The following is a 27345-nucleotide window of genomic DNA, read 5'->3' on the forward strand; positions in this document are numbered from 1 at the left end:
GGCGGATTCATATTGATGCATGGCAAAAACCATCACAGTATTGTAATTATCCTCCAACTAAAAATAAATAAATAATTTTTTAAAAACTGTTAAGGAAAAGTGTGAGAAGTTGTCACAGTCAAGAGGAACAAAGGAGACATGATGACTAAATGTAATGTGGTATCTTGAATGGGGTACTGGAACAAAAAAAGGATGAGGATACTAAGAAAATACAAATATAGACTTTTGTTAATAATAATGTAGGAACATTGGTTTGTTAATTATGACAAATGTGCCATAGTCATGGAAGATATTAATAACAGGTGAAACTGGGTGTTCACTATATGGGAACTCTCTACTCTCATCACAATTATTCTGTAGCTCTAAAACTGTTGTAAAGAAAAACAGGGAAAGCTACAAGAAAACATATTTCAGTTCAATTTAAGAACAGGCTTTCTGAAAAAAATAAAAGGCATCCAAATTGGAAAGGAAGAAATAAATTTATCCTCATACACAGATGATGTGATTATATATATAGAAAAACCTAAAGTGAAAGTGAAAATGAAGTCATGTCCGACTCTTGCGACCCCATGGACTGTAGCCTACCAGGCTTCTCCGTCCATGGGATTTTCCAGGCAAGAATACTGGAGTGGGTTGCCATTTCCTTCTCCAGGAGATCTTCCCGACCCAAGGATTGAACCTGGGTCTCCTGCATTATAGGCAGATGCTTTACCGTCTGAGCCACCAGGAAAGTCCTGAAGAAAAACCTAAAGATTCCACAAAAAACCTGCTAGAACTAATAAACAAATTCAGCAAAGTTTCAAGACACAAAACCAACATGCAAAACTTGCATTTCTATATACTAAAAATGAACAAGCCAAAAAACAAATTAAGAAAATTATCCCATTTATACTAGCATCAAGAAGAATAAAATATTTATGAATAAACTTAACCAAGGAGGTGAAAAACTTGCACACCGAAAAGAACAAAATGTTGCTGAAGGAAACTAAAGACACTAATAAACAGAAAGACATTCATGTTCAAGGATTATAAGACTTAATATTGTCAACATATCAAAACCACTCAAAGCAATCTATAGATTCAATTCAATTTATATTTTTTAAAAACCCAATAACATTTTTTGCAGAAACAGAAAAATTCATCCTAGAATTCATGTGGAATTTCAAATAGCCTAAACAATCTCGAAAAGAATAACAAAGCTGGCAGCATCACACTTACTGGTTTCAAAACTTACTACGAAGCTACAGTAATTAAAAAAAAAAAAAACATGGTACTGGGATGAGGACAGACATATAAACCAATGGAATAGAACAGAGAGCCCAGAAATAAGCTTTCACTATATGGTTAAAAGATTTTCAAGAAGGGTGCCAAGACCATTCAATGGGAAAAGGGAAGTCTTTACAATAGATTGTGTTGGGAAAACTGGATATCCACATAGAAAGGAAGTTGCACCCTTATCTTATATCATATACAAAAATTAACTCAAAATGGATCATTGTAAGAGCTAAAACTATAAAATACTTAGAAGAAAACATAGGAGGAAAGTGTCATAATGTTTGACCGGGCAATGATTTCTTGGACATGATATCAAAAGCAGACAAGAAAAGAAAAAAAAAATAACTTAGACTATATTAAAAACTTTTGTGGATCAAAGGAAACTACCAACAAAGTAAAAACAAAATTCATGGAATGGCCAAAAATATTTGCTAATCATATAATCTGAAGAAGTATTCATATCCATAATAAATTAAGAACCCTTATAATTTAGCCAATAAGCCCATGAAAAGATGTTCAATGTAACTAATCATCAGAAAAATGCTCATTAAAACCACAAGATACCACCTCACAAACATTAGGATGGCTACTATAAAAAAATTGAGAATAATAAATGTTGACAAAGATATAGAAAATTTGGAACTCTTACTGTTTGTGGGAATGTAAAATGATTCAGCTGCTATGGAAAACAGTATTGCAATTCTTAAAAAAATTAAAAATAGAATTACCATATAATCTAGCAAGTTCATTTCTGGGTACATACTGAAGAAAATTGAAAGCAGTATTTATTCACAGCAACATTATTCAAAATAGCCAAAAAGTGAAGCAAGTCAAATGTCCATTGACAGATGAATGGATAAACAAAATGTGATATAAACATACAATGGAATATTATTCAACGTTTAAAAGGAAGTAAATTCTGACACATGGTACAACATGGATGAATCTCGAGGACTTCATGCTAAGTGAAATAAGCCAGTTACAAAAGGACAAATGAATACTACAGGACTCCACTTCCGTGAGAAACCTTGAATAGTCTAATTCATAGAGACAAAAAGTATAATGGTGATTGCCAGGGTCTGGGGAGAGGGTAGAAATGGAGAGCTATTGTTCAATGGATACAGAGTTTTAGTTTACAAGATGAAAAGAGGTCTAGAGATGGATGGTGGTGATGGTTGTATATGTGAATGTACTTAACTCCACAGAACTGTATACTTGAAAATGGTTAAGATGGCACATTTTTGTAATGTGTATTTTGCCACAATTAAAAATAATAAAATAAAAAGAATGAGCATCTGGAATGGACTGCCTTTGGGAGCAGTTACCTGCCTGTAGATACATCTAGGCAAGGTAATCTAGAAAAAATAATTAATGTAGCAAGTAAAAATTATTTAGATGACTTCCTAGTTATTTCCAAGAGGCAAAAAAAATTGTGGCCAAGATGTCAATGTAAGGTTTAATGAGTAAACATACAAATGTCCAGGGTGGTAGTGCTTCTAAATGTGATTTGCTGCACAAGCACCAGTGAGGCACAACTTATACTTGTCTTCTGTTAGCAGGCAGTTAGAAATTATGCAATTGTTGGTTTACCTGATTCCATTATACACCTTTCAGTCCCAGGGAATCCTGCTGAAGAAAGTATTACATATGCAATTTATAACCCCCAGAGCACAACTATCTTATACCCAGTCTTAGAAATAGTCCTGTACACATAGCTCTCCCCTAGTAAAACACAATTTCCCTGAAATGTGGGGATATTTTACTCACCTACCACTCCATTATTACTCCTACCACCTCCCTTGTCCCAGCTACAGTATCCTATACTTAGTAGGTATTCTTTAAGTATATAATATCTATGAATGACTTTGAACTTCAAATAAATGGAATGAAAAAGCCCCTTTAATACCCCTCCCAGAAGTTAAGGGCCTGTCTCAAATATCAAGGCAGTTCCAAACCACCATAAGTGCCTTTAATGTATATTAAGGCCTCTCTCTGCCTAACTGTTGAGTTTGGATATTAGTCTTCTCAAGTCCTAGGACTGGAACTTACACAATTGGCTTTCTCGGTTCTTAGGCCTTTGAATTCAGACTGGAAGTACACTGTTGGCTTTACCGGGTCTCCAGTTTGCAGACAGAATTTTTTGGGACTTCTCAGCCTCTATAATCACATGAGCCAATTACTTATTTTGTATGTACACACACACACACACACACACACACACACACACACACACTATTGATTCTTTCTCTCTGGAGAATCCTGACTAATACAGATTTTGACCAAAAGTCCCCTTCATGACATTTAAAATATTTAATCATAAATGATTCAAAGTTACAGGCCAGAAGACTCATAAGGGAAGCCGAGTATACAGATACAAACCTATCTCCAATTGGGTGAGTTTTAATTTCAGGTCAAAGATTAACTTTCTATTTGGCCAAAGCCTTACTTGCTAACTCAAAAATGGGAAGGTAGTAATTAACTAAATCAGTGGTTCCCAACCTGAGGTCCCTGGTCTTAACAGACCACAACAGTAATCATCGGGATCCTCAAGTCATTTTTAATATTTCAAACCTTTAAAGAAAACAGAGTACTTAACTGTCATACAGCTGCCCCAGTTACCTAAACGCCAAATTTCATTGCTTTTCCCTGGAATTACAGCAACCAAGCACAATAATATTGCTTATTTATGCTGATTAGAAGCTCTGACATACACATATGTGTTGTATATGAACACAGAGAACTATTATTTAATAAATGTAACATTTTCAGAAGAAATAACAACCTCTTTGAAGCACTAGGCCTTATGAAAAATGATTAGAAAAGGGTTTGGGAGGGCTTGAAAACATTGGGAAGTACTGATCTGTGGCTGAGGTCCCTTGCAACTCTTCCAGGTCCCATATCTACTTGCCTCTCTTATCTTTCCTAGTGAAGACTACAGTCTTCACCTAACTGAGACACTGGAAACAGACTAATAACGGACTTCTTGGTCTGCCACCCTCTTTGGGTCTGAGGACAGCTGTGATGTTTCTGCAACCTCCTATGTCCCCTACACCCACACATTCAGACCTGATTGGTAAAGTGGGGGGCTTTACATAGGCAATAAAAGGCAAGATTTCCCATAGCCAAGCTGGTCAGCATACAGGCAAGTTCGCTGCAGTTTAGATGCTGTAAGTGCCACTTCACATTTCCCAAAGCCTTTGATAGGTGTAGCAGGTTCAGACTCCCACAGAGAAGTTGTCTGCCCAGTTTGAAGGAGAAAAGCTCCTCAGTGCCTAAAGCCACTCCTTGTTATAAAGGCAGCTTTAGCTCTGCAGCTTTTGCTGGGGGGAGGGGAGAGAGGTGTGGAAAGAAGCTCCCTTGAATTGAAACTTGAATCTGGGGGTAAACACAGCTGGGACGTGGTCCAACACTGGCTTCTATAACCTGGAAACAAGAGCACCCTATGTCCTAGCAAAATACACATTTGCTGAGTCTCGTCCTGCCTATTTCTAAACCTCAATCAACTGCAGAAATAAGTATCTTTAAAAAGAAAATCTTTTGGCAGGGGAAAGGGCTCTTTTTAGAGGAATTTGCTTAATTATTTCAATTTAAAATCTTGAACATTTTTAATCCTGCAGTCTTCACTAATTTGCAAGCATACACTCACTCATGAACACACACAGACACTTACACACACACACACATACACACACCAGCCCTGCGTGAGCTTGAGGCAGAAATGCAGTTAGCCACTAGCATGACTCCTGTCTTTCCAGCCCTGTGTGAAAGAATAGAGCCTGGAACTGAAAAATTGAACCTGTCAAGTGCTTCTGAACAACTACTGTGAATTGACATTTGGCCCACCTAAAGAAAATCACAGGCAGCAAGGGTAAGTTAGCAATGAACTAAACTGATTAAAGCAGAAGCATGGTGAGCTTCATTGAGCTAAGGTCTGACTTTCTAAGACCCAAGACGACCAGGAATAACTGTGCTTCCATTTAACTTTATTTTATTTTGTAATCTCAGCATTCTGATTTTTTTTTTTTTTTTTTTTTTTTTTTTTTTTTTTTTTTTTGCTGTGTAACCTTGAGTGAGTAGCTTAATCTTTCGGTGCTTCATTGGTTCAAACACACTAACTGTCTAGAGTGACAAACCATCACCTCTCTTCCTGCAGGTCTTGATAGTTGAATGTAGTTTTGCGTATACAACAATGAGTGCAACCAAAATTGTACTCAACAATTCTAATCATGTATGTGCATGTGTGTAGAAGTGATGTGGCTTAGTCAGGGATGGAGCCCCCTCTCACATAAAAGCTGAGGAAGTTTTAAACACTATTGTCCTGTACGTTCTGCAGCTTGGAAAAATTCAACACCTGACCTCACCCTCATAGAACAGGGAAAACAATCACTATCTCTTCCTTGGGGTGGCTTCTTCTGAGCCTGGAAGCCTGAGAATTCACTCCTCATGGGCCTGAGGGGCACTGCCTACCCTTGGAGGTGGAGGGGTGTGTCAGGGTATCTCTTGGTCACACTCCAAATTTCTGAACACATTCTAAGTGTTATGTATGAGTAATTCAGGAGCAGGAGCCCTGAAAATGTCAACCTAGATCTTGTTGTTGTTGTTGTGTAGAAGAACAAGATCTAGTCAAGGGACAGGAACCATCTTGCTGGGGAATATAGCATGGTCCTTGTTTCTTCTCTGCATAAGTCCTTCCCTATGCTATCAATATTTTAATGGTTATATAGCAAAAGTGTGCCTTAAAAATTATTCATTGGCTAGATTTCAATGTACAAATCTGTCTTTCGAAAACTGTGCATTATGACATTATAATGTTAAGTGGGGAAAAAAGCAAGGTACAACCACAGAAACATTAAAAACACACAGGAAAAAAAGTTCAGAAGATAAAAATATTAAATTGAGCAGTCCTTGATTTCTTCATTTTTACACTCTTCCATATTTCCCACACCTTATTAAAATGGAATTTTTATAACCAATGATTTCAGTTTTAGGTTTCTGTTTTCTTTTTTTTCACCATGGAAAGGTTTCATGTACAGGATATGGAGTCAGGGGTCTCAATTAAATTAAATGGACATGTGGCCTTGTTAAGTAATTTTCCTTCTCTGGGCTTCTATTACTCCTTCAAAACATGAGGTAGGTGACTGACAAGGCAGTATCCCTAGAGACCCTTCCAATTTTGCTCTTCAGTGTTTTATAGCCAAAATCACTGAGCTGGCTGAGCTGCCTAAAGCCTTTGCAAATTGTTCTCTGGTCCTAAGAGCTATCAATTAGTTGGATTCTCCAATTTTCCTGTAATGTAATTAGGTATCACTTTATAATGAAAAATATCATGAAAAAGTAAGGTACATGTAATTGACTCTACAATACAGCTAGAATGGGAAAAAGAAATGTAAAAAAGAAAATGGAATACATCCCTAAACAAGATGTTGAGTGAAGGAAAAGAAAGCTAGCTGCAGAATAACACATACATTAGGATATTATTATTTATGTAAATTAAGAAAGACACACAGGACAATTCTATATATTGCTTCTCACTCTCTCTCTTTAGTCCCTCAGTCATGTCTGACTCCTTGTCACCCCATGGACTGTAGCCCACCAGGCTCCCCTATCCATGGAATTCTCCAGGCAAGAATACTGGAGTAGGTAGCCATTCCCTTCTCCCAGGTGATCTTCCTAACTCAGGGATCGAACCTGGGTCTCTTGCATTGCAGGTAGATTCTTTATCATCTGAGCCACCAGGGAAGCCCATATGGATATATAAATTATATGGAAGAATACATACCAAATTAATCTTTGCCTCTGGGAATGAATGGAGAGGAATAGGGGATTGAATTTGACTTGTCTATAATGTGTTATTTCTCCCACTGGGAAAAGATCTAAAGCAAACCTTGCATTGAAAATGCTAACAGTTGTGCAACATGAATAAGGTTTGGAGATCAGCTATACAACATAGTGCTTAGAGTTAACAATACTGTACACTTAAAGATTTGTTAAGTGGGTAGACATGTTAAGTGTTCTTACCACAATAAAAAAAAATGTTAAGTTTGTCAATTCTGAGTCAAGATCCAGGTGTGTTTATTATATTATTGATTCTCAATGTTTTCCAGTATTTTTCTAATCACTCAAAATAAAACATGCCATTTTTAAAAGCAAAAGGTTGATTATTTCTTTTCCGTATTTTTCAAAATCTGTTAAATGTTCACGGATTATTTTGATATATGGTAAATTAATTTAATCTCAAAACTAGGGAAATGGAAAAGAGAAAAAAGTAATGGGACAAAGAAAAATGAAAGAAGGGGTCACCAGAATGAGATACAGAGAAGCCCTGGGAGCCTCAGGAACTTTTGGCCCAAAAGTAACCAACAAACTCCATAAGCCAAAGATTTAACAAACGGACCTATTGCAAGATGGGGGCTTTTGGGTGTTCCATCCCCCACCCCTTACCATACGTATTTAAAACCCCACTCTGTCTCATTGATTTTCTGCAGACAGAAACTTCCAGTGAGTCTCCTCCAATTACCTAGCCTTTCAGGGACAAAATTTCCATCTTGCCTTCCAAGGCGGCTGCTACAACACCACAAATCACCTTCTGCCATCCTTTCTTGAGCCAAACTCCTACTGATTTCCAGAAATCATATGGGGAATATGACTTTCTAAATTTATTCCCTCACAGTACTCAGCTCACAATATTTTTTAAACGAAATGTCTTACTGTAAAAGTTGAACCTGCTGAAGATAAAAGCTTTTCCTTTTTCCTCTATTGTCCTTCCCCAAGCTAAATCCCCCTCATAGTCAGAAATGCCATTTTATCCTACAACTCTGAAGAAATTTCAGTCATCTTGGTTCTTTGCTGCCTACTGATTGACAATTTGATCCATTTGCTTTTATCAATTTACTGTCTCTTGATTTCTCCCATGGCCCTTTTGTCAGCTCTTTCCCCCTAGCCCTCCTTGCTTTCCGTGGGCACCTCACAATATGATATTTTTGAATGGCTCTTCCTATCCTGACCTTCTGCTACACGTAGGAGCCATAGCTCTTAGTTGATGTAACTGAAGTGCTGGTTCCAGACTTAACTCTCTAAGGGTAGCAGTGACCTTGCATCCAGCCACACAATATGCCAGGAAAGCAGCGATAGCCAAAGGAGATATGGATCATGGGCAACATCAAGTGGAAGGTTGAAGGCCCTGCTGATAAGTGAAGAGGGTAGGCTATGAAGGCGAGGAAGAGTTAAATGGAATGGATGAACACAGGCTTCATGTGTTCAGAAGTGATAGTCCCTCTTACCTCACAATTCAGAGACCACTGACAGGGCAATCTAAGGGAAGGGATCAGGGCTTGGTCTATAGTAATCACTCTGTCCCTGATTTACAGTATGGCTTTGTGAAATTCACTTTAAAGTGCCAGAGACTCAATTCCCCCATCTGGAAAATGTTACCATCATGAAAATTGTTGCTGTGGGAAAAGATCTTAGTGATTAGCTCTAGACCAAGCCCTCATTTCACAGTTTGAAAACTCAGGCCCAGGAAAGGGAAGCAACTTGTCCTATGTGGTCTTCAATATTTACTTTTCTTAACTCCATAAGGTTGTTTGTGAGGTCACATGAAATAAAACATAGGAGCCCTTTTAATCCTCGAGAAGACAGGGGCTATAGAATTCTAAGGTGTTATTTTTGGCAGCCTTAGTGCCTTTGGTCCCTTAACATAACTATCTTCTGAATGAAGACACACCAATCTTAGTTTTAACTTCCTCAGGACCACTGAACACACAGCTGTCTCTCTCAGCTGGCCATCTCAGCAACAATTGCAAAAAACAGCTCTCTGCCCTATTATCCACTGCTGCTTCTACCACCTCAAACTATCCCAGCTGCTTGAGCATTCCTTCTATCTGACAGTCTGGAAACAACTGGTAGCCCCAGAGTCCTCCTCTGAACTCACTGTAGCCAATACTGCCTTACATCGTGTGACATCCAGCATTTCCGTGCCATAAGCAGGACACATGGAGAAGGGAGACGCTCATTATAATGGGCCTTTAGAAGGATCCTGGGAGTCAGAACAGAGCCATGCAAATCAGAGAAAGGCTGAAGAAAACCAAAAGGACAGAGGGAAAAATAAAAAGCATACCTAGGATCACACTTTTTCTTTCAGTGCATACTATGCCAAAGTGGCTCTTCATTTAAAAGAGTAATTTAAGGGTGTTCCTCTCTAGTACATGGCCTGGCTGTGTGACTCAGAATTCTGGATTCTTAAGTATAATAAGCTGATTTTTCAGAAAATAAAAGAACCCCATTCCTGGCATTAGCTGCATCCACTTTAGGCCTCTATTAACCAACGATGCTCAGTACTGGAAGATATAAAAGTCATATCTGAGAGTCGAATGGCAGAGGTGAGAATCAAAAAGGAGAGATTAGTCCACCTACCTGCTTTTCAGCATCTTTCAGTAGTTGGCTAAAAGTGACTTGTCCCTTATGAATCATGAGTTATCAGGGTCAGCAATATCATGACATTACCAACTTATCTGTACAATAAACAAATGGGCTTTTCCATTTATTCAAGTGCTAAATATATATACATGTAGCAACCAAAGCATTATTGAAATAGAGCAAAAAAACAGTGGCTTATAGGAAAGGGTGAGATAAATGACAAGGAAGGCTAACTCTAGGTTCTCTTCCCAGATTTATATAGCAATATCCTGATCCTGGCCCCTCTGCTTAACCAGTGACCACTGTCTTCAAAATTAACTGGTGTATTTGCAGCCTCCTTGAGAGACAGCATGATAAATTTGGATTCTGGTTGCTCCTACTGTATTATTTCCATATGTCTGAGTAACAGACCGGGAATACTCACCTCTTCCCCACAAATGCACATATGGAAGGATCTAGGTGAGCCATGGTCCTGGATTTACAACCTACACCTTGATCTTGTGTTATCAAGTATGCCTACCTCTCTGTTTTCACAGTGTAACTTTCAAACTGTTTCTTCCTCAGATGACTGTCTTTTTGTTTAGCTTTAAGTCAAACCACATAAATCTGAAAAAACTCATTGTAGCACTGAATAATTCCCTTTTCTTTCACTTATTTAGCCAAATGAATTTGACTATGTCATTTATGAAACATCTTAACATACCAAGGCCACAACTTTACACATATAGGATTTGTTACGGGAAAACGCAATGTGACTTATAGACTCTACATATGACATACATTAAATAGACAATGGGTGCACCTCTTCTCTTACTGAGATGTAAAGTACATAGGCAGCCCTACGCAAACACCTGAAGATGTACTCACAAATATAGAGATCCAAGAAGGGAAAATGTTACTGAACTACCCCAAGAGGAAACTGAGAACACTGACTCCACGTTAAGGAAACTCCTACAAATCTAAGCAAAGAGAGATTTGAGAAGGCAACAGTGTGCAAAGAAGCTGTGTAACAGGGTCTACTGACTCTCTGGGCCTTGGACAAAAAAGTGCCAACAAGTCAACACAGCTCTGTAAAAGACAGAGCTCTGTCACAAATGTCACCCCAACACAAACTGGCTAAGCATGCTGGAGATAAATGACATAACAGGGGCCACCAAGATGCCAAATAAACCCTAGATTCTACAAATCAACAGAATGCCCTTTTCATAACCTACTCTTTTCTGTTAATATTTCCTCAATCAACAGTTACTTCAGCCATAGACATGAAGTTTGTTGCTATGAATAAACAAACTTCTCCCCAATAGGAGAGAATTTCCCTTTAACAAAATGAAGTGCGACAGGAATCTGCAACATGTTACTCCACCTCTCTTACAAAGATTGAGAGGAAGAAACATATTTAATACTTGGTATAGTTTCTATCAACTCTCAGTTCAGTTCAGTTCAGTCGCTCAGTCATGTCCGACTCTTTGCAACCCCATGAACTGCAGCACGCCAGGCCTCCCTCTCCATCACCAGCTCCCAGAGCATACCGAAACTCATGTACATTGAGTCGGTGATGCCATCCAACTATCTCATCCTCTGTCGTCCCCTTCTCCTCCCGCCCTCAATCTTCCCAGCATCGGGGTCTTTTCAAATGAGTCAGTTCTTCGCATAAGGTGGCCAAAGTATCGGAGTTTCAGCTTCAAAATCAGTCCTACCAATGAACACCCAGGACTGATCTCCTTTAGGATGGACTGGTTGTATCTCCTTGCAGCCCAATGGACTCTCAAGAGTCTTCTCCAAAACCACAGTTCAAAAGCATAAAGTCTTTGGCGCTCAGCTTTCTTTATAGTCCAACTCTCACATCCATACATGACCACTGGAAAAACCATAGCCTTGACTAGATGGACCTTTGTTGACACAGTAATGTCTCTGCTTTTGAATATGCTATCTAGGTTGTTCATAACTTTCCTTCCAAGGAGTAAGCATCTTTTAATTTCGTGGCTGCAATCACCATCTGCAGTGATTTTGGAGCCCCCCAAAATAAAATCAGCCACTGTTTCCACTGTTTCACCATCTATCAACTCTACTATATTGATAATGTCCAGTTGAGTTCCTTGTACACATATCTTTGTAGTATTCATAGCACCACAGGCTTTGGAAACAAACCCCAGCCACAGACCTCAAATCCAATAACTAGGTCCTTGTTGTAGTCTACCTATGCCACAGTATCTCACACCAAACCTCAACTGTTATAGAACCAACCTTCCTTCCTCACCTCTGGTCTTCCTATGACAGCCATCTATGTATGTATTGTTCAGTATGGTAGCCACTAACCACATATGCTTATTAAGCACTTGAAATGGGACTGAATTCCAACCCCTCACCAGAAGTAATGAGAAGCCCTGCCCTCCAAGTGTCTACAGAGTCTAAGGGGGGAACCTGAACTTCCACTTTCACCTGGCAGTAACAAAGGCATCATACTCCCTTCCCCTGCTGAAGCAATGTCAGAAAAAGCTAGCAGAACAGAAGGTTTGAATAAGATCCTGAGTCTCATAATGTAATACAAAAACATCCAGGTTTCTATTAAAAATCACTCATCATACCAAGAACCAGAAATATTTCAAGCTGAATGAAAAAAGGAAGTAAATAGATGTCAAAGCTAAGATGACAGATATTAGAATTAACTAGCAACGATTTTAAAATAGCCATGATAAAAATGCTTCAGTAATAAATTACAAATACTCTTAAAACAAATGAAAAATACAAAGTCTCAGCAAAGAAATATAAGATGCATATTTAAGGACCAATTAGAATTTTTAGAAATTAAAAACACAATAACCAAAATTCTAAAAAATATCAATATATGGGCTCTAAAATATAATGAAGAGGACTAAGGAAAGAATTAGCTAACTTGAAGACCAAATGATAGAAATTATGCAATCTGAACAAAGAAACTCAAATTGAAAAATAATGAACAGGGTCTCTGTGGGACTATAAAGAAATATCTAACTTTCCTGTCATTAAAGGAGGCCTGGAACAACAGGATAAAGAAGGCAGGACAGAAAAAGTATTCAAAGAAATAATGGCTGAAAACTTTCCAAACTTGGCAAAAGACATAAACCTACAGATTCAGGAAGCTAAGAGTATATGCAGTGAAAATATCCTTCAGGAACACAGGGGAAACCAAGAAATCTAAGATGAAGGAAAACCAAGAGAATGTGTTGCTAACAAACCTGCACTAAAAGAATGACTAAAGGAAGGTCTCTAAACAGAAATAAAAATATAAAGAAGGAATCTTGAAACCTCAAGAAGGAAGATAGGACAACAGAAAGAGTAAAAGTAAGAGTAAATACAATTGACTGCTTCTCCTGTTGAGTTCTCACAATTATGTTTGACAGTTGAAGCAAAAATCATGACACTGTCTGATGTAGTTCTAAATATATATAAAGGAAATATCTAGGACTATAATATTATCAGTGAGGGAGGATACAAGGACTTAAAGAGAGGTAAGGTTTATTTAAGCAGGTAAAATGTTGATACTAGTAGACCGTGATAAGTTAGGTAATGGAATTCTGGAAAACAGTTTTGCAGTTTCTTAAAAAACTAAACATACACTTACCATATGACCTAGTAATCATACCCTTTGGCATTTTCCCCAGAGAAATGAAAACATGTTCATACAAAAAACTTTACACTAACCTGTACAGCTTTCTTTGTAATAGCCCAAAACTGGACACAACCAAAATGTTCCTCAGGTAAATGATTAAACAAACAGGTTTCAAGGTAGCTCAGTGGTAAAGAATCCACCTGCCAATACAGGAAACAAAAGAGACCCAGATTTGATCCCTGGGTCGGGAAGATCCCTTGGAGAAGGAAATGGCAACCCACTCCAGTATTTACCAGTATTTATGCATGAAGAATCCCCTGGACAGAGAGACTGGTGGGCTGTAGTCTATGGGGTCACAAAGAGTTGGACACAACTGAGTGACTGAGTACACATACATGCAACCTGTACAGCTTTCTTTGCAATAGCCAAAAACTGGACACAACCAAAATGTTCCTAACAGGTAAATGGTTAAACAAACAGCAATATATGCATACCATGGAATACTGCTCAACAGTATAAAGAAATGTACCATTTATATGCAAGACAACTTAGATCTCAAGGGCATTATACTGAGTGAAAAAAGCGAACCTGAAAAGGTCACATACTCCATGACTCTATCATTTTTTAAATGACATAACTATAGATTCATTTTTTAAAAAATATTAGTGACTGCCAGGATTTGGGGATAGAGGGCATGAGTGGGTGAATGTGACTGTTAAAAAAAATTAGGTAGCACAAGACAGATCTTTTTTGGTGATGGAATAGTACTTTATATTGATGATGTTAGTGGTACACAAGTCTACATGTGATAAAATGACATAGAACTAAACAAACCTGTTGTTCTAACATCAAGTTCAAGGTTTTGGTCTTATACTATAGTTAGGTAAGATTTAACTATTGGTGGAACTAGGTGAAAGGTACATAGGACCTCTCTGTCCTTGAAACTTCCTGTGAATCTATTATTTCAAAATGGAAAGAAAAAAATCAAGTCACTGTCACTACTATAACCTGTGAATATACCAGGTTATATGGCACAGGGGAATTAAGGTTGCACGTGGAATTAAGTTTGCAAATCAACTAACCTTGAGATGGGGAAATAATTCTGTACTATTCATCAAAGTCGGAGAAGGCAATGGCAACCCACTCCAGTACTCTTGCCTGGATAATCCCACGGATGGAGGAGCCTGGTAGGCTGCAGTCCAAGGGGTCACACAGAGTCGCACACGACTGAGTGACTTCACTTTCACTTTTCACTTTCATGCATTGGAGAAGGAAATGGCAACCCACTCCAGGATTCTTGCCCGGAGAATCCCGGGGATGGGGGAGCCTGGTGGGCTGCCGTCTATGCGGTCGCACAGAGTCGGACACGACTGAAGTGACTTAGCAGCAGCAGCAGCATTCATCCACGTAGACTCAATGTAATTACCAAGGTCTTTAAAAGTAGAAGAGGGAGGCAGGAGAGTGAGCTGTCAGAGAAGGAGACATGACAATGGAAGCAAGATTGAAGTGATGCAATGTAAGGAATCAATTCATTATTGCTGACTTTGAGAATGTATGGAAGCCATGAAACAAGAAATGTAGGCAGAATCTAGAAGCTGGAAGACAAGGAAATGGAGTCTCCCTTACAGCCTCCAGAAAGGAATACAGCCCTGCTCATACCTTAATTTTAGCCCAGTGAGACCTATTGCAGATTCTTGACCTCTAGAATTGTAAGATAATAAATTTATGTTGTTCTAAACCACTGAGCTTTTGGTAATTTGTTACAGTAGCTACAGAAAACTAATACAATCACCAACTAGGAGTTAAAAACTAACCCACTCAAAGATGGCTTTTTGCAGAGTACATTCAATTCATTAGTCAGAAGTCAATAACTAAGGACTGTAATCTTGAGTTATATATATTGTAATCTTCAGTTGTATATATTATATATATTGACCATGGCTATATACCATGGCTAATGCAATCTGCAATTCCACATCACCAATGATATCAATAATACAAATCTTGCCTCAGAATTGCAGGGAAAAGAAACATGTTATTCCTTATTAAGTGGGGCCTGCTAAGCCAATGCAAACCTAAGAATAGAAGTATTTGTGCCATGGAGGCTGGAAATCTTGTTTCAGTTTCAGTTCACTTCAGTTCAGTTGTTCAGTTGTGTTCGACTCTTTGCGACCCTGTGAATCACAGCATGCCAGGCCTCCCTGTCCATCACCAACTCCCGGAGTTCACCCAAACTCATGTCCATAGAGTCGGTGATGCCATCCAGCCATCTCATCCTCTGTCATCCCCTTCTCCTCCTGCCCTCAATCCCTCCCAGCATCAGGGTCTTTTCCAATGAGTCAACTCTTCGTGTGAGGTGGCCAAAGTATTGGAGTTTCAGCTTCAGCATCAGTCCTTCCAATGAACACCCAGGACTGATTTCCTTTAGCATGGACTGGTTGAATCTCCTTGCAGTCCAAGGGACTCTCAAGAGTCTTCTCCAACACCACAGTTCAAAAGCATCAATTCTTTGGCACTCAGCTTTCTTCACAGTCCAACTCTCACATCCATACATGACCACTGGAAAAACCATAGCCTTGACTAGACGGACCTTTGTTGGCAAAGTAATATCTCTGCTTTTCAATATACTATCTAGGTTGGTCATAACTTTCCTTCCAAGGAGTAAGCATCTTTTAATTTCATGGCTGCAATCACCATCTGCAGTGATTTTGGAGCCTCAGAAAATAAAGTCTGATACTGTTTCTGCTGTTTCCCCATCTATTTCCCATGAAGTGATGGGACCAGATACCATGATCTTAGTTTTCTGAATGTTGAGCTTTAAGCCAACTTTTCACTCTCCTCTTTCACTTCCAACAAGAGGCTTTTTAGTTCCTCTTCACTTTCTGCCATAAAGGTGGTGTCATCTGCATATCTGAGGTTATTGATATTTCTCCCAGCAATCTTGATTCCAGCTTGTGCTTCTTCCAGCCCAGCATTTCTCATGATGTACTCTGCATATAAGTGAAATAAGCAGGGTGACAATATACAGCCTTGACGTACTCCTTTTCCTATTTGGAACCAGTCTGTTGTTCCATATCCAGTTGTAACTGTTGCTTCCTGACCTGCATATAGGTTTCTCAAGAGGCAGGTCAGGTGGTCTGGTATTCCCATCTCTTTCAGACTTTTCCACAGTTTATTGTGATCCACACAGTCAAAGGCTTTGGCATAGTCAATAAAGCAGAAATAGATGTTTTTCTGGAACTCTCTTGCTTTTTCGATGATCCAGCGGATGTTGGCAATTAGCTAGAGGTTAACTATTTATTTGTCAGAGAATTTTCTCCTGTGTTAGTAAAGAGGGCATTTATACTTATTTTCTAACAGGGGGAATATAGAAATCATAGAAAAAATGCATTAAGTTAGAAAAAGGATGGGGTTAATAAAGTTGGTAAAAAAAAAAAAAACTCAGCAGAAACAAAGCTAATTTTTTATAAGACAGGAGAATCTGTTTCATTCTTTTCTCTTCCTCAGTATCCTAGTGCTTAGCATGTAGTAGATGCTCGATAAATGTTTGCTGAATTGAATTAGAAATGATCATTAATGGATCCTTTCAGATTTAGAATTCCATTAGTCTTCATACTCTGCCATACTCCAAACTGCTAAGAATAGAAACAAAGGGACAGGCAAGAAACATTTATTCATAGATAGGAATACCATGTATTCTTACCACTGCATTTGCATAGCACACATGTGGCATGCTTGCAGAGATTAAGGAGCATTGCCTTTAATATATAACATTAGATTTCCAGGATGGCTAACATTGCAAAAGGCCCATGAGTCCCAACGGTCCTTATGAAGATATCTGGACACCACCTCCCTCTCTGGCTCCATCAACACACTTAACAATCAGTGCTAGCAAGAGTTTCCTATTTTTGTCAAGATAAAATTTCTCTTTGGCTAAGAGAAATATATAGAGATAGAGAACTGAAGAGAGAGCAATGGAGGCAAGTAAGTGTGAATGAGCTTTTATGTAATGTATTTTATATATTAATAATGAACTTGCAGAGGTTGAGTGTTGAACAAAATCTGAAAGTTAAAAAGTCAAAGATTTGGAGAAACTAGCCCTGACTTGCCTTTGGTGAGAACAGTAATGGCAGAATGAGTAATAAGTGACTCTTTTTCATAATAAAAAAATGCCTGTGAAGGCTAATCAGAAACATGCTTATAACGGTAGCTGAGAGCTGTGAACCACAAGTATACTAATAACAGGCTTTTTTGAAAAAGTCGTCTTCATGTCTCCCCTTTCAAGTTACCTTGACAATGACAGTCATGCAACAGGAATTCGTGTAACAACAGGGCAAAGGCTAGTGCAAAGGTTTTTAACTCACAATGTATGGTTGGACTCCCTGAAAACACCTGAAAGTGTCATATCTTTAAATTAGCACAATTCTGAAGAGTGTATCCTTGACATTCATCAAATTTTCAAAAGGGTTCATGCCAAAAAAAAGGTTAGGAACCACTGAGCTAGACAGTAATGGCCCATTTTTTCTACTCCCCTACTTAGTAAAACTCTTCTTTAGAATGTGTTCTAGTAACTTAGTAAATAAAGAGACAGAGGGTCTCTGTTCAAGCAAGTTGCAGAGACCTGGTCTCTGGGTGAATAAATCACATGGATGCCTAGAATGACGTGGAAAATATTGGAAAGGAAGATGGGGAGAATTCATTAGCACCACAAAATTTAAGTTACTGCAATAGGCAGGAAAGAAAAGATCATTATTGACATTTCAACTCAAATTCACATGTGGATTTCACCTTTGGGATCATCCTCCTGCCACCTCACCACGTTCTGGACAGTCTCCCAAGCCCTAGATATTAGCTGATAGGTATGTGTTCAGGAAATGTGGACTCATTTTGACAGTGGCCTAGGTAAAGCTCAATTATGAAGGGAAAGCTTGTAAACATTTGCAAAAGCAACTCTAAATGGCTTCACATTTTCTTCTTGTCTACATTATTTCTTTTTCCATAGCAAGCCAGATTTGGCCTGTGGGCTATAGTCTCTTTTGACTCTGGCCCTAGATCAATGAAAACCAATCATAGATACTTAAGACTGGAAGGCAGTTTAAAAAGTCATCTTGTCCATTACAGAAAAAACAAATGGAAATATACATAATATATGTAATATATATATATTTCATTCATATATTTGTATATTTGGCAAGACCAATATTTGGCAAACTATTCTGGACACAGAAGTACCTGTGAACTTCTCAAAACATGTTCTAAAAAGAAACTAACACAACACTGTAAATCAACTATACTCCAATTCAAAAAAATTTTTTTAAAAAAGAAGAATTCAGGAAATTTCATGATTTCACTGCAGGGCCCTGGTTTCGATCCCTGGTCAGGGAACTAAGATGCTACATGCTACAGGGAGGGCTAAATAAATATTTAGAAAAGAAGAATTCACACCTCAGTTGCTACCACCCTCTTTTGTCTTGCAACTATTCATACTATGGTCAGGATGATCTTTCTAAACCTAAATGCCTTCTGATATGCTTTAAGCCTATAAACTATTACCAGTCTTTCATGAAAGAACAGCCACTCTCTAGCGAGCAGACAACACCTGTTTGTGTGTGCATGTGTGTGTATGTACATGCACAAATGCATTTTGGAGGGATATCTTTAGACCCAATAATCTAATTCCATCAAGCCCAAAGCTTGAATTATTTCTTGTATTCTTATCCTCCAGACAGACTTCTTAGCTAGGAAAAAGACAGACTGAACTAGTTAAGGGATTATGACATTTTCAAAGCTCATTCAGATTTTACAAATATAACCACCTCCCTAAATCAAGAAGCATATTTGATTTAAGAGTGACCTACAGTTAGGGTGACCATAGAAACTTTTTGTCCAAAATGGGACACTTGAGAGTAAAATAAGTATGCTGGGACAACCAGGTATAATCAACAACATATGGCCACCCTACTTACAGTCTTCCATAGAAGAAAGGCTTTAACTTACCCTCAACAAAATGAATCTCTATTCCTTGTTGTCAATGGAGGATGGCTTAACACTACTCTAGTAGTCATGTCCACAGTATAATCTTGTTCTCTAACCTCTAAACCTCCCCAGGTTAAACATTAGGAGCAACTTCTTGTTTAGGCTAGCCACATAAAACTTAAGATAGGCTATTGAGGGAGAGAGGTATAACTTTTAAATGGGATTTTGGGGTTTTTGAGAAAATTGTAAATAATTAACTATATCAAAATCACCCTACTGAAGATGGAGAAATGACTTATTGAAATTCCTTTTAGAAAAATTAAAATTATTTTCATAGTAGGATCCTGAAGACATCAGTCCTTTTTCCACAGGAGAACAAGAGAGGGAAAGACATTGAGCCACAGTGCTTATCTACAGAAAATGAGACCAAAAGGAACACATTCCTTAGCAGAGGCCTGCAAACCACAGTAGGCAATGAGGGACTGGCCTCACCCTCAACTGTAGCTGGCCCAGAAAAGGCCTTACCATCAGTAAAAGGCAGCTTCCTCCCACACTCCACTTTCCTGGTTGAGCCCACCCCAGACCACATTTCCCAACATTTAATGTGCTACTGTGACACAAGGACAGTGTTGTTTGAGAAGAGAGGAAAGTTCACCTCCATCTAAAATGAAATTTTCTGGGAGAGAGAAAAGGTCTGAGGTTAAAGGTAGCCTCGAGTGATACTGTTTTGTCCAGTCCCCTTTGTTTTGTTTCCAAGCAGCCTTGGAGAAGTGGCATGAAGAGCCCAACCAAGTTCTTTGTGTCTAACCATATGACATTGGGTTTGAAAAGGTGTTTTCTGGTTGAGAAACTGTCAATTAGGGAGCTAGCTGATGGGCAACTTTTCAGAGGAGGCAATGGGGGGGAAAAAAAAGAAAATGTCCAACTCTGAAGTTTTTATGATAGGAAAAGTAGGAAAGCCAGATGACCTATTCCTTAGTATATCATTTCCCTTCGCTATCATCTACTTTGGTTCTTCTCTCCTTTTGCTTACTGCAAGAAGGAACACCTAAACCATATATGTGCCACCAGATAAATAAGTTTAAAGATAATATAACAGAATCAAAGGCCAATTAGAATCTCCTTTTATCCCTTTACTAAGGGTTTGGAGCAAAACAAAGTATTCACTAGAACTGGACTTAGGAACACAGAAACTGCAATCAATGGTTCTTTGGTTAGGCTGGTACCTCTCCTAAGCAAATTCTTCTGTGCAACTGGGATCTCTACCAGTGATTGTGTCAGAAAGTCATGAGCATGTATGTTTAAAACCCAGCCCTTATCACTTTTTTCATCTCTCTTCTCTCACCTCCTAAACACAGGCAACACCACCACATCTTTAGCTGTCTCTGTTCACTGAGTAGTTTACAGGTAATCAGACAATTGTGAAAAAAAGAAAAAGGGAAGAGAGTCAGACTGAATAAAACGGAGAGAAAGCAGCAGTGTGCTGTACTTGTTTGACTTTGGCAACAGGGTGTAATAGGTTTGCTTGTGTGTGTGTGTGTGTGTGTGTGTGTTTCAAAAAGCATTGATGCATCGAATATTTATTCACTGAACAGGTTGATTATTTAACAGACTTGATATATGTCAGATTCTACCATGTGCTTACATAATTGTTACCCATTTATCAGAGCTGTTATTTAGCCAAATATTTGTTTTAAAAGCATTTTCCTTTAAATGACTTTCTCTAGCCCACTGCACAATCAATCCATGGTTCATTTTAATTATGTAATGTTATGTTACATTATGTTAACAACAGCTATTTGGTGGAGGTCTCTGAAATTTCATCTTCCAGGGCCATTTCATCTCCACCCAAAATCTATTTCTTTTTCCCCTTGTAATAAATTTCTGGTTAAAAATCACATCATAGGGAACATTTAAAAACTATGTATAATGCTTTTTCATATTATGCTATTTTACACTTTTGATTTCCAGAAAAAATGCAGTTTCTCAACATTCTGCTAAAATCACAGATCTGAATATTAATAACCTAAAAAACTGGCTATAAGGACAAAAAGTATGAATGTGTGTGTGTTGAGGATGTGTGTCTGTGGGGTGTGGAAAAGCAGTTGGAACAGCAATGGGAGAGCTAGGTGGGTAATTAAAATAAGAGAAAGTAAATGGAATCAAATTTCAAAACAAATTTTGTTGAATCACCCTTCTCCATCTGAATACATGTGCAGAAAGAATTATATTTTTTCAACTCAAATGCATTCAGTTTATCTAGGTTCTGTGGGAGGTAAAATATTAGAAGGTATTTCCAAGAAACAATAATGTTTAATCACTAGCTGCCATGCCTAGTTTGAGTTCCTCTACTGTAAATATGCCAACTGCAAAGGCAAGAGGCTTGTTTTGACCTCCCAGGTCAAGAAGCGTGGGGACTAGTAAAGATGAGGTGTGGGAGGGAGGAAGGGAAATCCCACCATCACACAAGTGAATCTCTGACCTAGTAAGCAAATACGTTTGTGTTGTTACTGTTGGGTAAAATGTACAAGTCTTCCAGAAATTAGACACTGTAATAAAAATGTACCAGCCCAAATTTAAATTGCTCACTAGACAGATGGTTAATTATATTCACAGCCACATATTTCACTGGGATAGAGTTTCAGACACTCAGCCAGTTTTATTTGATTAGCCGGTTTCCCAGTTAATATGTAAAATGACAGTTACTTAGGGCTTTTTTGTTACCTTCTAAAAATATATTTTAAATAAGTATAAATTCTCCTCAGCCATGAGAATTTCATGGCTGTAAGTAAAACGTTTGGTCATGTTAACCTATGTGTAAAAGATGTAAGAGAGATTCATCCCTCGAAACCCGAATGGTCTCTATAGTTCAGAGAAGACCATTGGAGCACATTCTCTCACCAAGCAAAATATCTCAACAACTATCAGCACACTCTTCTCCACGATCAAAAACAACAGAAGAGATATTCAAATCCCAGGGTAAAGTGTTTTAGATGCTTTTTAAAAACAGCCCTGGGAGGCCTACACACAAATCATGTCTTTGCAGATAACAGTGTAGAAAATGGAACGCTAGGAAAAGGCCACAGAGCTAAGTATATTGCTGTGCATAGAATTCAACAATATGCTGGGAGCCGAAACCCAGAAGCAAAATACCAAACCCACTTATTCCAAAATGCAAACAGAAGCTCGAAGAAAATCAAATGTGTTGGTGTCGAAATGGGGATGCCATTTTTTTTTTTTTTCCTCTTAGAAAAAAGACAGAAAACCTTGGGCGGGTTATTCGATCCCTCATGGATCAGACAGAAGCAGTCATGCTGAAACCATTGGATTCCTCAGCAGAACGGCGCCAACTCAGCGGCGCGTTTTCCACACTTTCCCAGAGCCTGGCCCGGCTCCCCGTGTGGGCTCGAGGCCTCCCCGCCCCACCGGGTGTGAGAGAGCGGAGTGGCGGTGTGCTGCCGGGAGCGGCAGAGTGAAACGCCAGAAGCCACGCAGGAAAGCGTCGATTCGACTGCCACCGAGAGCGGGAAGGGGCAATGGGCCAATTACGCAAAGGTGACATGCCGCGTGGGGCTCTATAGGGCTCCCAACTTAGACCTGCCCACGGCCCTGGTCCGGTGGCGAGTGTTCAGTGGCGCTCTGTGGTCGCCAGTGCAGCCCAGTGGGCACGGAAGGTGTCGGCTACGGCGCTTCTCACCTTTGGCCCTGACTCTTGGTCGCGGCCACCTCGTGGGTTTGCCCGCTGACACCGGAGAGTGCAGTGTTACTGCCCGTTCCCCAGCCAGGATCTTCCCGGCGCCGGCCCGCAAGGAGGCGGCACTCAGCTGGTCCCCGCCGCCCCGCTCTGAGCGCTGAGGCTCCGGCCCGCTCGCTTCCCCTCCCCCTCGCCGCCACCCCCTCCCCCGGCGCAAGCACACAGGCCTTTCCTAGATTACAGTGCCTGTCGGGGCTAACCGGGATCTCTCGCCCTCGCGGCCTCACTCCCTCATATACAGACAGACACACGCACGCCATTCTCACACAGACGTCCTCCCTTCTGTTTCCCCTTCTTCCTCTTCTCGCTCGGCTTCCCCCAACGCGTTCCACCCCCTGCCGCCGCCACCCCGCGTCAACCGGGAAGCCGGCGAGAAAGGCCGGGGGCTGGATGGCAGCGCTTGTACTCACCTCCCAGGCCGACTCCGGAGACACGCGTCGCCGGCGGACTCAGGCAGCTGGCGCTGGGGCTAGCGCGGCCGCAGTCAAGGCTGGGCTGCTGCCGTCGCCGCAGCTGCTCAAGCTGTCCCCGCCGCCGCTGTTGCTACTGCTGCCGCCGCCGCCGCCGCCTCTGCCTCAGCTCCATGCGCCGGGCCCGCCAGGTGGACGCGCCTCTCTCCCTCAGGCGCCGCCGCCGCGGCGGTGCTGGATGGTTTCAGAGCTGTCTGGTTATGGCCCTAAAACTCAGCGCCTCAGTGGCCGCCGGCTGCTCCTGAGGTCCGCTCTTGTAGTGCACCGCCGCCTGCTCCGGCCCGGGCTATCTCACCAGTGGGCTGCGCGCACGGCGCTGGAGCCTGCTGAGTACCGTGGCTGCGGCCGTCCGCAGGAGGGAGAGAGGAGGGCGGCTGCTACTGCCGCTATCGCTGTTAAAGCTATTGCTAAATGCTGCTACTGTCGCTACTGCCACTGCTGTGGCGGCGGCTGCTGCTGCTGCTGCTGCTGATGCTACTGGTTTTCCTTCCCGGGTTCTCCCCCTGCCTCTTCCCCACTCCTCCCCCCCCCCCCACCCCGCTCACTTTCTCCACCTCCTCCTCCTCCCCCTTCTCCTCCCTCGCCGCTTTTCTCAGAGCCTCTGCGGGCGCTGCCTGGTCTCTTCTCCGTGAGCTGCCTCTGCCCATTCAGAAAGGTGCCCAGAGTGGGATTGCCTCGGCTGCCACCATCGCTATTGCCCCTGCCATTGTTTCCTCCAACACCGCTGTTCTTGCTGGACCCGTTCCCCCCTCTACCTCCCTTGCCTACCACAGCTCTCCTTTTTCCTCCCGCGCTCTCTTTACCCTCTCTACAGTCCCTTCCCATGTGCCCCCTCCCACTTTGTCCGTCTGTCCCTCCCTCCCCTCAGGCACCCGGGAGCGCGCACTGCGCGGCCACCTGTCATAAAGGGCGCGCACCCCCTTCCCCACCCCCACCCCGCCCCCCACTTTTATTCTCGCAGCCAGTCCAGTCCACCGCGCCAGTGGCGCGTTCTTCCCTGGCAGACACACAGCTGGACATCACTCTTCCACGCCTTTTAGGGTAGTTATGTGTACAGAGAGGGCGCTCTGAAGTTTGGGGAAGAATATTTCAATGTTCAAAGGAGACGCTTCTCCCACCAAGCGTCTAACCATTCAACCTCTACCTACCCTTAACTTCAGAGTCTAGGCCCTCAGGAGGGTGGGTTGTGTTGGAAGGGCTGGATGGAGGGCCATTTTCCAGAGAACTGGAGATGGCTGGGGTATTTGTTGTTTTTTGTTTTTGTGTTTCGTAATAAAGAAGAAGAGAAGGAGGGAACATGAATATGCCTGGAAGGAAATGGGATGTACCTGACTGCTGTCCTAGAGAAATCCCTTAGGTGGTCATTTACCATCGGAATTCATGGGAACCCAACAGGAAAAGCCAGCGGTTCGAGAGCAACTTAGAAGGGACCATTCAGCACTCCTGGAACCCTGAGTGTAAGGTTGGGGCCTAAGCCCCTGAGTCATCATCACTAAGAACCAGGGCAAATGATGGAAAGGTTAAGTGCTAGAACAGAAGGTACAAAACTAAGCTACTTTCTGTGCACTTATTCTAGCAAGCCTTTACCAAAGCACAGTTTCTCCTATCTGGCAGGGCCCAATTTCAGATGTATTTGCTGCCACAGCTGCAACCTCATTTTGCTGCCAAGGTTCAGGCTTTGAGACCTTATATATGCAACTCTCACCATCACCCTCAGTAGAACCTCTATGACCTGTCACACAACCCTTCCTCAGAAAAGCACAGATTGGGAGGGTCTGTTTCCCTTTCCCTGGCAAAGCAGGAAAGACAAATGTTCTAGATATCCCATTGCCAACAAGGTCTGGGTTACCTTTTCTAGTCTGGGGCACTCTCCATGAGTCTTTTTTCACTGAGAAGTAAAGAGTCTGAACACAGGGAGTCCTTTTACAATTCCTCATCTCCATGCCTTGGGTTCTGCCATTCCACCTGCTTGGAACACTCTTGTCCTTTCTCCCTATCATTTTATATCTGTTAAAATCATCCATAAATAATAGCTTATCTACAAGTAATTGATAATTATTGAGCTCCTAATATGTACCAGATTCTATGCTAAGCAATTTACATGAATTATTTTAAGCCTCACAACAAACACAATTTTATTACTCCCATTTTACAGATGAGAAAATTGAGTCACAAAGAAGGTACATATACGTATCTTGAGAATAAAAAGAATATCTTCTTTATCTTGCATTGCCAGGCACTGTGAGAATATATTTGCATCTTTCAGGCACCGGGGTAAATGTGAAGAAAAATAAGATTTGGCCTCTTCCCTCAAAAACAAACAAAAAGGTTAAACATGTGAAATGCCGCCTCTCTATTGGCTGGATCTCAGTGGCCACAATGGATTGCTATTTTCCCATTGTTGGAAAGCATGTTATTTTCACCTGTATTAACCGCATATGCTAGTTTTCCTTTTAGAATTAGTCACTTTTTAGTTACCAGTTCTAATTTGTGTCAATGACTTTCACCTAGAGAGTACCAGGAACACACCCAAAGTTGAACAAGTTAGGTTTACTACTTGTTATGGTGAGGGAGAATGCACACCATAGATGTTATGGGCTGAAGTGTTTCCCCTTCCAAATTCATATGTTGAGCCCTAACTCCCAAATACCTCAGAATGTATTTGGAGTTGGATCTTCAAAGAGGTGATTAAGCTAAAATGAAGTGGCTAGGGTGAGCCCAAATCCAATATGACTGGTGCCCTTATAAGAGGAGAAAATTTGGACATACAAAGAGACACTAGGGGCACATGAGTACAGAGAAAAGATCGTGTGCAGACACAGCAAGAAGGCAGCCATCCGCAAGGCAAAGAAAGAAGCCTCAGGAAAAACCAAATATGCCAGCACCTTGATCTTGGACTTCTAGCCACCATAGAACTGTGATAAAAAATTTAAACCACTTTGTCTGTGGTATTTTGTTATGACTGTCCTAGCAGACTAATACGATATGAAACTACGAGATGTCTTCGTAAAGCAGTGGTAGAAAGGACTTATTACAGGATTTGGGCTTTGGTTGGGTGATTTGGCAGTCTAAGAAAGTAGGGGTTCATTCTATATTGAATGCTATAAGAAAGCAAGGGCAATTCTATGATTGTGCACCTTAATATATCTTATCTATAGGGAAGGTGATTATAGTGAGATTAAAGTGAGAACTAATCTTTTGTGGGTGGCACAGTGACCTTGTCTTTGTCTGTGCTTAGACTAAATGATGAAGCAGATTTGCTTTCTCTCATTGTATCATGTTCTCAGGGTAACACTGTCTGATGTGGGTATTTTGTGAGATTGTTTACATCCAGCAGGAGAACAACATGGCCTACCTGTGCCTACCTGGGAGTGCTAGGCCAGCTTTCAGACATCAAGAGCTGCTTTTTTTCCTTTCTCATATGTGACTACTTAACACCATTCATTAGTTGTAACTAACTTGGCCTTAGGCAAGTTACTTCTCTGTGCCTCAGTTGTCTTACCTATGCTTGAAGGAAATTAAACATAGAATAGTTGTGGGAACTATAAACAGAGGAATATACATAATGTTCTTAGAACAGGGCTTGCAACACAAGCAGCATTCATTGAATATGGGCTATTATCCATTTATTTCTTCTCCAACATACCATTTAGCATGAATTACATGTAGTTAGGTGTTGATACCGGAGAAGGCAATGGCATCCCACTCCAGTACTCTTGCCTGGAAAATCCCATGGGTGGAGGAGCCTGGTAGGCTGCAATCCATGGGGTCACGAAGAGTCAGACACGACTGAGCGACTTCACTTTCACTTTTCACTTTCATGCACTGGAGAAGGAAATGGCAACCCACTCCAGTGTTCCTGCCTG

At 40.7% G+C, this 27345-nt stretch overlaps 1 protein-coding gene across 1 annotated transcript in view; it reads right to left on the reverse strand.

Moving 5' to 3' along the window:
- Positions 1–23975, reverse strand: part of NEXMIF (neurite extension and migration factor) — a 216721-nt gene extending 192746 nt beyond the window's left edge. The window contains exon 1 of the mRNA XM_025275865.3: positions 23420–23975. The gene's annotated coding sequence lies outside the window, so the exon portion shown is untranslated. The remainder of the gene's footprint in view (positions 1–23419) is intronic.
- Positions 23976–27345: the final 3370 nt, after the last annotated feature.

Source organism: Bubalus bubalis, chromosome X (genome assembly GCF_019923935.1).
Source record: "Bubalus bubalis isolate 160015118507 breed Murrah chromosome X, NDDB_SH_1, whole genome shotgun sequence".
Lineage (NCBI taxonomy): Eukaryota > Metazoa > Chordata > Mammalia > Artiodactyla > Bovidae > Bubalus > Bubalus bubalis.